The sequence below is a fragment of the Schistocerca nitens genome, chromosome 1 (assembly GCF_023898315.1).
Source record: "Schistocerca nitens isolate TAMUIC-IGC-003100 chromosome 1, iqSchNite1.1, whole genome shotgun sequence".
Lineage (NCBI taxonomy): Eukaryota > Metazoa > Arthropoda > Insecta > Orthoptera > Acrididae > Schistocerca > Schistocerca nitens.
In genome coordinates this window covers 251901088-251915004 of record NC_064614.1, presented here as the reverse complement: position 1 = coordinate 251915004, position 13917 = coordinate 251901088, and the positions used below count along the sequence as shown (strand labels likewise).

The 13917-nt window shown below is 38.8% G+C and overlaps 1 protein-coding gene across 2 annotated transcripts in view; it reads right to left on the bottom strand.

Annotated features, from left to right (window-relative positions):
- The window catches only part of LOC126247339 (beta-arrestin-1), a 553332-nt gene extending 552538 nt beyond the window's left edge, over window positions 1-794 (bottom strand). For both annotated transcript variants that reach the window (XM_049948472.1, XM_049948471.1), the window contains exon 1: window positions 638-794. The gene's annotated coding sequence lies outside the window, so the exon portion shown is untranslated. The remainder of the gene's footprint in view (window positions 1-637) is intronic.
- Between the last annotated feature and the right edge of the window lie 13123 nt (window positions 795-13917).

Here is a 13917-nt window from a genome sequence, read left to right as displayed (position 1 = left end):
TTTATAAGCAGTTAGTATCAAAGTAAATATAAAGATGCCACTAAACATTAAAGTTGGCTCAGATACACTTTAAGTAGAAGTAAACTAACACAGTAATCAACATGCTTGTTGAATATTATAGAGAGCTCAGATTAATAAACTTCACTGAAGTTCAGTGTCTGAACCAAAATGTTCAAGGAAAATACAGTGATTCCAAATTGAATAACCAAGTAATAGGAATAGCTGAAATCGAAAACGTTTCCATACAATATTATTAGAGCTTTATTTCGAAATTAAATCACAGAGCAAGGTTACGTTTTATCTTTTCGCATATATTTATGAAGATGTTTAACAGTACACGTCTGTAGATGGGAATAAATCACTGTCAACATCGGTTGGTAAAAAGCTGTCACTAAACGACAGCTACCGTATGTACATGACGTTTTCCTTACGTAAACAATACATAAACTGGGCATACAAAATATGTAAACAAAACGACCACCTTCGGAAAAGTGCAGTGATAAATATTGTTGTTGCGACGCCAAGCACCATTAATGTTACAATAAACAAACTACCATCGATAATAAACAAATAATTGTGATATTTAAATATTTTGAACATCTCCCAGCTTATCTATATTATGAGAGGTATTACTCACCTTTAAATTTAATGCACGGAGTTCACGAAGTTAAAAGCGCACAACGTAATTCGACAGTTTCATACTACGCTCCACGATACGTAATCACTGTGTACGCAATACGACACAGACGTCACACACCATAGCACCCACACAGCGTTGAACACTATCTGACATACACACCTCTCTGCTTCTTGGCTGATCTCCAAATGTAAGCACAAATTAGTTCTTTGACATCATTTCCTGTTCCTGCGTTCACAGCCTTCTCGATGTATCCTGAATTTGTTCAGCAATCGAAAAGTAATCCTGAGAATCTCGCGTCAGTCGATAACTGACAGTACAATCATAGTAACAATAAAAAAGCGAGAAGAATTTAAAAAATAAGGTCACTGCAGGAAAAAAATAAGCCATGCAAAACAGTTTTTCTCCGATTTAGTTACATTTGTGGACTTCGCAAGAAAATCATACTACATGTATAGGTTTCAGAACGTAGAAACAGATATTCTTAAATAGGCGATACTGGTAAGGTATTATTTCTGCCGTCAATAATTTCCATGATATTTGCTATGATTCGTTGTATAGCTCGTATCCAAATGAACGCTTTGGAATGCTGTTCTAATCTCAATTTTGGAGAAACACTAATAGAATACCAAAGAAAAACGTTAAAGTGAAGTACATAACTACAAGAAGAGAACACCTTCGCCATTTCCCGTGCTTTTCTCAGTTATTGTTTCATGAAGTACCGGTACGTTAAATCCACGTTATTATTTAATGATTTCATATTTGGCGCAAAGTACTGGAAAAAATGGCGAAAGATGACTTTCCTCAGTCAATACATTTATCGATATCGTACTTTGCTCCACGTATGGACAGATTTTTCAAACCAAATCATATAATACATAGTAGTTTTGCAGAAAGATTTTTGAAACGATGTTATATAAGCAATGCATAGTTAGCCTAGTACTATAAACAGAGACATCTGTGAAATTTAATTGTTTTATAAACTGGTGCAAAGTAGCCCTTAGGAGAGCGTTACCGGTATTTATATATTTATTTTCCATCATTAAGCATAAAAATACTATATATATATATATATATATATATATATATATATATATATATATATATATATATATATATATATATATATATAATAAAAGTTGATCGTACAACTTTATTATTTTACATGAAAGAAAAGTAACAAATATGAAATAAATTTTGTATTGTTCTGTCGACAAACAAAAGACCAGTTCATCAGTACACATGGTGGTGTGTCAATATGGCAGTGGCTACACCAGAAAAATACACTCCTGGAAATGGAAAAAAGAACACATTGTACCGGTGTGTCAGACCCACCATACTTGCTCCGGACACTGCGAGAGGGCTGTACAAGCAATGATCACACGCACGGCACAGCGGACACACCAGGAACCGCGGTGTTGGCCGTCGAATGGCGCTAGCTGCGCAGCATTTGTGCACCGCCGCCGTCAGTGTCAGCCAGTTTGCCGTGGCATACGGAGCTCCATCGCAGTCTTTAACACTGGTAGCATGCCGCGACAGCGTGGACGTGAACCGTATGTGCAGTTGACGGACTTTGAGCGAGGGCGTATAGTGGGCATGCGGGAGGCCGGGTGGACGTACCGCCGAATTGCTCAACACGTGGGGCGTGAGGTCTCCACAGTACATCGATGTTGTCGCCAGTGGTCGGCGGAAGGTGCACGTGCCCGTTGACCTGGGACCAGACCGCAGCGACGCACGGATGCACGCCAAGACCGTAGGATCCTACGCAGTGCCGTAGGGGACCGCACCGCCACTTCCCAGCAAATTAGGGACACTGTTGCTCCTGGGGTATCGGCGAGGACCATTCGCAACCGTCTCCATGAAGCTGGGCTACGGTCCCGCACACCGTTAGGCCGTCTTCCGCTCACGCCCCAACATCGTGCAGCCCGCCTCCAGTGGTGTCGCGACAGGCGTGAATGGAGGGACGAATGGAGACGTGTCGTCTTCAGCGATGAGAGTCGCTTCTGCCTTGGTGCCAATGATGGTCGTATGCGTGTTTGGCGCCGTGCAGGTGAGCGCCACAATCAGGACTGCATACGACCGAGGCACACAGGGCCAACACCCGGCATCATGGTGTGGGGAGCAATCTCCTACACTGGCCGTACACCACTGGTGATCGTCGAGGGGACACTGAATAGTGCACGGTACATCCAAACCGTCATCGAACCCATCGTTCTACCATTCCTAGACCGGCAAGGGAACTTGCTGTTCCAACAGGACAATGCACGTCCGCATGTATCCCGTGCCACCCAACGTGCTCTAGAAGGTGTAAGTCAACTACCCTGGCCAGCAAGATCTCCGGATCTGTCCCCCATTGAGCTTGTTTGGGACTGGATGAAGCGTCGTCTCACACGGTCTGCACGTCCAGCACGAACGCTGGTCCAACTGAGGCGCCAGGTGGAAATGGCATGGCAAGCCATTCCACAGGACTACATCCAGCATCTCTACGATTGTCTCCATGGGAGAATAGCAGCCTGCATTGCTGCGAAAGGTGGATATACACTATACTAGTGCCGACATTGTGCATGCTCTGTTGCCTGTGTCTATGTGCCTGTGGTTCTGTCAGTGTGATCATGTGATGTATCTGACCCCAGGAATGTGTCAATAAAGTTTCCCCTTCCTGTGACAATGAATTCACGGTGTTCTTATTTCAATTTCCAGGAGTGTATTTTAACATGCTGGTAGTCAAACCCATCAACCAATTCTGGGACTGAGAAAATGCCTCATTCCCTCATTACTTTTTTGTTTTTTTGGAGGGGACAGGGGGTGAGGGTTTATATTCCAATTATATCCTCAGACTTGTAAAATGTATAATTTTAGTTTATTTAGAACTCATTTCATGATATTTGCTGCTTCACTTAAAATTGAGTAATGGTTGGGGTGATATTCATAATTTAGACTTGCTGCTCTTATATTTTCCATGTTTGTAGTAAAAGTTATTGGATGTGGAATTTACATGTCAAGCAAAACTTTTTTTTATACTAACACGTTTCAACACCTCTGTGCCCTAAACAGTTTGTTTCCTTTATTGAAATCTGTGAAATGTGATCATATTTTAAGTGATAACTGGCCTACAAAAATTTTGCCTAAAGCACAGTTTTTGTTTAATTTTATCATTATCATAATTTTACATTATACACTTCTACATTATCTTGTAGGTCTTGTTGTTGTTTTTTCAGTGATTTTGGATTTGTCAGCTTAATACAAGGAGAAACATAATCAATATAATATGTTTAATTAGAATATGACAGGTGGAAAACCATGACATAGTTGAAAGAACCATCAGAGCATAATTACATGGAGAAAAGCAGGAACGTCAGTCCCCCCACATCTGAAGTCAGTGTCTCCACTGATTCACTAAGGTGCCATCACATTTGCTTTCTAAATAGTGTGCAATGCTCCTATGTTTACACATACTTGGAACAAGGTATCTTGATACACTGTTCACTGCTTCTCTCGACAATTATCGCTACGCAAATGCTTGAATACATACAAAAAGAAACATGTGACAATAAACTTACACCTCTATGAATTGTATTAAAGTATTAAAATGATGACACACATAAACAAATATGTGTTTATTTTGATGGAAACAAAACACTGAAAGAAAATCAGTATGGTTTTGATCACAGAGATCAGCATTAGAGGTAAATGTAATCTTGATAAAAACATGTGTGGAATGAAAAGAAGGCTCATTGTATTTGCTTCATTAATAAATCTCAGTTAATTATATACAGCACAATATGAGATTGTGATACAGAAGCTGACAAATTATGAAAGTCTGCTACGTACTTTACCCACTGACTGCACCACTGTGGTTCTTTAATTTCATAGCCAACAAACTGTTATATCCAGGTATTTGTACAAGTCTGCTGATTTCAGTTGTAATTCATTGGCATTTTAGCAAGGGAACCCATACAATAGTTTGTTGGGGGTATGGAATATTTTTAATATTTTGTAAGATAAATGGCAACTTGTTAGTAGCTATAAAAAAATTTCATTTTTGACCCTGTTAAAAACCTGCATAATACTTTTAAATAATTTTCTTGAAAGAAATACACCTGATTTCACTATATTTTTTGCCATCCTTGAGGGGGGAGGGGTGGGGGAGAAGAGGATGCAGTTGCCCTCTTGCCCCTGAGAATGGGTGCCCTTGCATTGTGGTCCTAGAGACTACGTTTCTGAACATTTAGAACAAGTTTCCAGTCTTTGCAACACTTTGAAATCTTATCAAGATGTGACTCGATATCGGTGCATCACTATAGAAAACTGCATCATCTTAAAAAAGTCTGATGTTACTATCAATATTCTGCCACATCATTAATATAAAGGGTGTAAGAACAATGTATATAAGATTTTAGAGTGTTTAGAAGAGACAAAAGAAATACTTTATGTAAAAAAAAGTGTCATAGTGCACAGTTTCACTGCTAGGGGTCCACGAGGTTTTTGATGCTACTGATCTTCAGAGATGGTGTTCAAGCTGCCATCTGATGAATATTGTTTTAGAGAGATTGCTAAAAATGTCTTCTGCATACATTAATGCACAATTGGCATCTGCACGCTAATTATTGTCTAACACACTCAAAACAAAAAGTTGTTTCACACATAATGGCAGCAGCTTCAGCTGAACGGGCAGTCATCTCTTCTGGTGTGTCCATCGATATTTTGTACATTATCAAAAGCTCCAGCTTCTCTCATAAAAAGAAATCCATAGGACGTTAACAACCTCTCTAAAACAATATTTGTCGCTCAGCAGTTTGAAAACCATCTCTGGATAGCACTAGCATCTAAACATCCATTGATCCCTATGGGGAAACAATGCATCCATGACATTAATGTATAAAAAAAGTGTTGCTTTCTGTCTCCTCCAAACACTCTAAAGGTTTTGTGTGTGTAGCTCCTTTTCCACTCTATATAATATGAACAAGAAGAGTTCCAACACACTTTCCTACGCCACGCCTAAAGTGATTTAGGAAAATCTTAATTGTTGATGACTTACCATTCAAGATGATATGCTCCATTCTCTCTCCCAGTAAATCCTGAATCCAATCAAATTTTGTTTCATACTACACATCATTGTTATTTCGTTAATAATTGTTGGTTTGGTATCAAGTCAAACACTTTTTGGAAGTCAAAAAGTATTGCATCTACCTGATTCCTTTGATTCATGGCTTTCTGATGTTGCACTAATGCTCCACAGAAAAATCCTATGACCAACTTAGTAGGAAATATCACAGCAGGCTGACACAAGAAACCACAGTACAGGAGCTGGTTAAGGTTTTTTGTGTAATAAGTTGTAAGTGGATTATACTGAAATCACAGAAACTGCTTCCAAAAGGCAAGATTGGTACTCTGACATGCCACAGCCAGGGCTGTAAAACTGCTGACACAACATAAAGGCTAGGGCAGTGAAGTCATGGTTGCCCAACAGCCACCTGTGTTCTGTTGTGACTTACGGGAGAGAAGTGCTACTGTTTAAGAAACAATAGCAGACCCATTTTAGATAAATATTATCCATTTTATACAGGGAGAATACGTTGCCACCAGCAGCCAGATATGAAGGAAGATTTATGCCAGTCACCTTCAAGAAATGTATGATCAGGCTGCCAAAACCAGCTGCTGTCTCCTCTAGTTGTGGGCGTGCTGTTTGCACTAAAACCAAATGTCACTGACTTGGTGCATTCCAATTAACAGGCTACGCGCTGGCTAACTTCCATCCATTGCTGACTACCTGACCTTGGGTCCCAGGTTCATGTGAGGCTAGCCACCCAGCTGCCATCACCTGTGCAAGAAGATTAAATTAGATTACATTAGTTTTCCGTTCCATAGATCCATGCTGAGGAGATCCTCGTGGATGTGGAACATGTATTTTTTTTAAGCTGAAATAACAATACTAATAGTATGAGTATATACAATACATCATTTTTTTAAAGCTGAAATAACAATACTAATAGTATGAGTATATACAATACATCATTTGTTTCTATTAAAAAATTCGTCAATGGAGTAGAAGGAGTTGGCCACTAGTAAGCCTTTCAGGCTCCTTTTAAACTGATCTTTATTTGTAACTAAATTTTTTATGTTTGCAGGCAAATTATTGAAGATAAGTGTTCCTGAGTATTGGACCCCTTTTTGAACTAAAGTAAGTGCTTTTAAGTCCTTGTGCAGATCATTTTTGTTCCTGGTATTGTATGTATGAACTGAGCTGTTTGTTGGAAAAAGAAATATATTATTTAGGACAAATTTCATTAAGGAGTAAATATACTGAGAGGCAGTAGTTAGTATACCCAGTTCTTTGAAGAGGTTTCTACAGGATGTCCGTGAATTTACTCCACAAATAATATGTATTACAGGCTTTTGGACTCTGAAAACTTTTGTTTGACTTGAAGAGTTACCCCAAAATATTATACCATATGACATTATGGAATGAAAGTAGGCAAATTATGCAAACTTTTTCATTTTCATGTCGCTTATATCTGCTAACACTCGAATTGCAAATACAGATTTGTAAAGGTGTTTCTGCAGTTCTGTGGTGTGCTCCTCCCAACTGAATTTATTATGAAGTTGTAATCCCAGGAATTTAAGACTGTCAACCTCTTCTATCTGCTCTTCTTCATACTTTATGCATATGCTGGGTGGAAACCTCTTACAGGTTCTGAATTGCATATAGCGAGTCTTTTCAAAGTTTAATGTCAATGAGGTGGCTTTAAGCCATTTATTAATATCCATGAAAAATCATTAGCAGATCTTTCTGGAACTACACTTGACATACTATTTATTGCAATACTTGTTTCATCTGCAAACAAAATGAACTCTGCTTCTGGCAGTGTAACTGATTAGTGATCATTAATGTTCACAAGAAAAAGCAATGGCCCTAAGATAGATCCTTGTGGGACACCGCATGTAATTTCTTCCCATTCTGATGATGACTGATGACTTAATTCACTAGTCCCTTGCACTGACACCCTTTGGTTCCTGTTAGCAAGATATGACTTGAACCATTTTGCAGCACTGCCCGTGACACAATAGAATTCTAATTTATTTAAAAGGATTTTGTGGTTGACACAATCAAATGCCTTTGACAAATCACAGAAAATACCTGCTGCTTGTAATTTGTTATTTAATGAATTAAGTACATTTTCACTGTAGGTATAAATAGCCTTCTCGATATCAGAACCCTTCAGAAATCCAAACTGTGTTCTTGATAATATGTTATTTGTGGTCAGATGGTTGAGAAGGTGCCTGTACATTACTTTTTCTAAAATTTTTGAGAATGCTGCCAAAAGTGTAGTTTGATGGTAGCTCTTTATCCCCTTTCTTGAATAGAAGCTTAACATCTGCATATTTTAGCGTCGGGAAATGTCCCAGTTATAATTGACTGGTTACTCAAGTAACCTAGAATTGTACTAAATTCACAAAAACATGCCTTAATTAACTGTGTTATGTTATTGTAACCACTAGAATGCTTTGTTTTTAAAGATTTTATTATGGAAGTTATTTCTTTTGGTGAAGTGAGTGACATATTCATGTACCTGAAGTTATTTGTAAAGGCTAGTTTCAGATGTTCAGGGGCATTATTTACTGATTCTGACAATCCCATTCTATCAATAACGGATATAAAGTACTTGTTCAATAGATTTGCCACACTATGCCCATCGGTTACTAATGTGTCATCTACCCTTAATGCTATTTGCTCCTGTTCCTTTCTGGTTCTACCAGTCTCCTCTTTCACTATATCCCATATTGTTGTTATTTTGTTCCCTGACATTGCTACCTTCTTCTCGTAGTGCATTTGTGTAGATGGCTGAATTACTTTTTTTAATATTTTACAGTATTCCTTGTATTTAGCTAATTCATCAGCATTGGAGCTATTCTTGGTCGACAGATACATTTTCCTTTTTGTCTTACAGGAAATCTTTATTCCTTGTGTAATCCATGGTTTTATTATAGATTTCTGTTTAATTTGAGTAACTTTTAGAGGAAAACAGTTAGCATGGTACTGACATTGTTCATGAATGTGTTATATTTTTCATTCATGTCATGAGCACTATAAACATCTTTCCAGTTCATGTCTTTGAGCAGTTTTCTAAAACACTCAATTTTTGGTTGATTGACTACTTTCCTGTACTCAGATGTAGCAGTCTTGATAATCTGCTTAGAATTTACGTCTGACACAAGGGGTTGCATGTCATGATCTGATAGTCCATTTATGACAGGTTTTATGATATGATTTTGTTCCTTTGATTTGTCTATAAAAATGTTATCAATGGCTGTCCTTGAGGATTTAGTGATCCTAGTTGGAAAGTTTACAGTGTGAGTTAGATTGAAAGACAACATTACTAACTGCAGTAAATTTTTACTGGAAGATTGCATTAGAAAATCTGTATTAAAGTCACCAGCAATCAAAATTTCTTTGTTTCTTCCTGTTAAATAACCCAAAAGAGCTTCTAGATGATTTATTAATAGATTATAATTTACTGCAGATGCTCAGTAAATAGTTACTATTATATAGGATATGTTGGCTGTTCATCGTCTGGTGCGAGCAAACTTTGTTGCTGTCCATCATCACTTGTGTGGACACACAAGTCACTGCTGTGAGCCACCTCCATCTGCACTGGGATCTATGGTTTGATTCTGCACACTCCGGTGCATCCTGCACTGAGCTGTGTGGCTGACTACTCCTGTTGCTGCATACCACTCTGCTTTGAGGTCTGAGTTAGTGTCACCCAGCTGGAGTGATGGCCATGTCACCCAGCTTAGAGGCTACTTGCTAGGCGATGCCAACTGCTGCTCACAGCTATGCTGCCCAGTGGCCATGACATGAGGCTGCTTGCTGATCCAAGCATGTTTCAGCCAACTAGTCTGGCCTGTGGCTTGAGGGCATTGAGTACCACCTAGCACCACCACAACTGAAACATTTTGGTGTGGAATAACAGATTACATGTAAATGCTGTATTTATGATGGGATGTTGGACATCCACCTGGTATCTACTCGCCATACTGCTGCAGCCACAGCCAGAGTGGTGAACTACAGGCTTTTATGACCACTAGTAGTCTAGCTCCAATACCCACTGTAGAGGTTATTCACCTGTGGGCTTTGCAAGTGGTGTCAGAGTTGGTCTTGCCGTAGATAACTGCATCAAGGGTGACATCGGCAGCCGCAGCAGGCTGCATCAAGTATGCAGTGGGCTGAGTGGACTAACTGCCTTCTCTCTCCCTTTCATGTTTCATGCGCAAGAGTTATGACTGGGAGATGGGACTGCCACAGGAACCTGAGGATGGAATTTATTAGGCTTGAGGAACCTGTCGACATTTTCACAGTTTTTTGGAAATGGAACTATCTGTCAAGGTATTGCGTATGGTATAACCACTAGAGGAGAATGATGAATTAGTTGTAGGCCTATCACAATGTTTTAGATGTAAGAGTGTCATATGCACACAGAAAGTGGATCATGAGTGAGTGGTTTTCATCAAATGTGGATAATTTCAGTGCTGATATAGACAGATCAAGTGTGGACTTCAGCCACAAACAAACTGCCAGAATAACTACACTGAGAAGTGGAGTGTTTGAAGAGAGCATAGTGTGTAGGCATGGAAAAGCTACATCACCTGTGTATCGAAAACCATATAGGATACTCCACTGTTTATAACCATTAATGGAAGAATTTATTAACCAGCAATTGAACAATGGCATAACGGAGGAAAGTACAAGTTTCTGGTGAGGATCAGTTGTTGCAGTACCAAAAAAATCATCATACAGTACAAAGAAATATAGATTCTGTTGTGCCTATCACTACTTGAATAGTAGAATGATTACAGATGTGTATCCATTATCAGATATTATGGAGAGCATGGATAACTCTGGACAATTTAAATTATTTTCCACAACAACCCTGAAAAATGGATACTAACAATTGGAAGTAGTGCCAGAGAACTGATCATAGGCTACATTTACAATTCCATGGTGTCATTATCAGTATCAACAAGTGCCATTAGGTTTAAAAAATGCACCAGCCACGTTTCACCAGTTGATGAATAGACTCTTAAGGTGTTTGTAGGCGAGACAGTGTTCTTAAGCATCAAGAAGTGTCACTTTACATTAAGAGAAGTAATCTACTTAGGGCAGGTAATTGGTCAAGATGCATTAAAATGGATCCAACATTGATACATGCAATGCAAAGTTTTCTGGCACAAGTAAGCTTTGTCCAATTATCATCTAGTTGCACCACTGGGACACGTCCTCACTTTAAAGTGCTTCAATACCCATGAAAATGTACGAAAATGGCTCACTGACTGGTTAGCAAGTCATAAGAAGAAGTGTTTTTTTTTTTTTTTTTTGGCATGGAATTCATAGCATATCAGAGAGGTGGGAAAAATGTATAAATAGCAATGGAGATTATTTTGAATAAAATATTGTTTATCAGTTTCAAACAACATATGTAATTATTGCAACCAAATTCTGGTTTCATACTTCTTCACCTGGTACGTTACCTACAGTTAGTTTTATTTTGTCATTCCAATTTAAAATGCTCTATACACATACTCCTACATATTTTATGTAAGCAACTGCTCCAGTGATTGTTCTGCAATCATGTGACCATACAATAAAGGCTTTTTATGTCTATTTATAAGCAACTCATTACATTTGTTTATGTTTAGGACCAATAGCCAGTCCCTGCACCAAACGTCAATCCTAAACAGGTTATCCTGTATTTTGCTACAATTTTCTGGTCTTGTGACTTCCCTGCATATAACAGCTTCATCCACAAAAAGTCGCCTAGAATTTCTGGCATTGCATGCTAGGTCCTTTATGTATATAATGTGAAAAGTAATGATCCTGCAACCCTCCCTTGGGGCATGCCTAAGTTATTTTTATGTCTGAAGTCTTCTTTCCACTGAGAATGACAAGCTGTGTTCTGTTTACTAGAAACTCACTAATACAGTCATGCAGTTGGTCTGACATTCTATATGCTCATAGTTTGTTCATTAGGCAGCAGTGCAGAACTCTAATGAACACCTTCCAGAAGTCAAGGGAGACAGAATTTTATTTGGGCTATGGGTCATAGCCTTGTGGAATGGCAGAAGGCACAAGTTGCAAGCTATTCACAACACAGTTGCAGTTAGCAGCTCACAGTGGTGTGCTCGGTAGGACAAGGAGGCTTGGGACATGTGTGGTAGTGCCTGCTGCACTGCAGGAATAACTATTGAAGGAAGCACATGATCATGTTTTATCTGGTCATAGAAGGCATAGGACAACAAATTGGAGTGTAGTTGATCATTTTTGGTGGAGAACACAGAAAAAAGATGTAAATCAGTATGTTAAGAACAGTATGCCGTGAGTGCAACATTTAGATTTAATTCATCAAGTGCTGCTACAGAGGTTGCCAGAGGTACCTAAATCCTTTGAGATGATTGGACCTTTTAGCCAGACATCAATAGGAGACCACTACATTCTGACTACTACAGATCAAATTTAAGTTTTTCAGGAAGCCATAAGTCACACTCAGTATTTTTTATTGACCAGTTTTGCTCAGTTTAACAAGAGCACCGTCAGAAACTGTGGAATTTACTGTTCAGAGTAAACAGCCAACTACTCTGAACTGTAAATTTCATGGTTGAAGATGATGCTCATGTTAAATAGATTGAAACAGGTCAGTAAAAAAATATTGGTGCCACTTGTGACTGTTCTGGAAAATTTAACTTTAACTGTTGCAGTTTCCCATCGGACAATACCTGCTGTTGCTACATTATAGATCATTTCTCACAGTATGTTAGGTATGTATGGTTAAATGATGATGGTCCTCTTGGGTAAAATATTCCGGAGGTAAAATAGTCCCCCAGTCGGATCTCCGGGCGGGGACTACTCAAGAGGACGCCGTTATCAGGAGAAAGAAAACTGGCGTTCCAGGGATCGGAGCGTGGAATGTCAGATCCCTTAATCAGGCAGGTAGGTTAGAAAATTTAAAAAGGGAAATGGATAGATTAAAGTTAGATATAGTGGGAATTAGTGAAGTTCGGTGGCAGGAGGAACAAGACTTTTGGTCAGGTGAATACAGGGTTATAAATACAAAATCAAATAGGGGTAATGCAGGAGTAGGTTAAATAATGAATAAAAAAATAGGAGTGCGGGTAAGCTACTACAAACAGCATAGTGAACGCATTATTGTGGCCAAGATAGACACGAAGCCCATGCCTACTACAGTAGTACAAATTTATATGCCAACCAGCTCTGCAGATGTGAAGAAATTGATGAAATGTATGATGAGATAAAAGAAATTATTCAGGTAGTGAAGGGAGACAAAAATTTAATAGTCATGGGTGACTGGAATTCGACAGTAGGAAAAGGGAGAGAAGGAAACATAGTGGGTGAATATGGATTGGGGGAGAGAAATGAAAGAGGAAGCCGTCTGGTAGAATTTTGCATAGAGCATAACTTAATCATAGCTAACACTTGGTTCAAGAATCATAAAAGAAGGTTGTATATATGGAAGATCCTGGAGATACTAGAAGGTATCAGATAGATTATATAATGGTAAGACAGAGATTTAGGAACCAGGTTTTAAATTGTAAGACATTTCCAGGGGCAGATGTGGATTCTGACCACAATCTATTGGTTATGAACTGCAGATTAAAACTGAAGAAACTGCAAAAAGGTGGGAATTTAAGGAGATGGGACCTGGATAAACTGAAAGAACCAGAGGTTGTACAGAGTTTCAGGGAGAGCATAAGGGAACAACTGACAGGAATGGGGGAAAGAAATACAGTAGAAGATGAATGGGTAGCTCTGAGGGATGAAGTAGTGAAGGCAGCAGAGGATCAAGTAGGTAAAAAGACAAGGGCGAGTAGAAATCCTTGGGTAACAGAAGAAATATTGAATTAAATTGATGAAAGGAGAAAATATAAAAACGCAGTAAATTAAGCAGGCAAAAAGGAATACAAACGTCTCAAAAATGAGATCGACAGGAAGTGCAAAACTGCTAAGCAGGGATGGCTAGAGGACAAATGTAAGGATGTAGAGGCTTGTCTCACTAGGGGTAAGATAGATACTGCCTACAGGAAAATTAAAGAGACCTTTGGAGAAAAGAGAGCCACTTGTATGAATATCAAGAGCTCAGATGGAAACTCAGTTCTAAGCAAAGAAGGGAAAGCAGAAAGGTGGAAGGAGTATATAGAGGGTCTATACAAGGGTGATGTACTTGAGGACAATATTATGGAAATGGAAGAGGATGTAGGTGAAGATG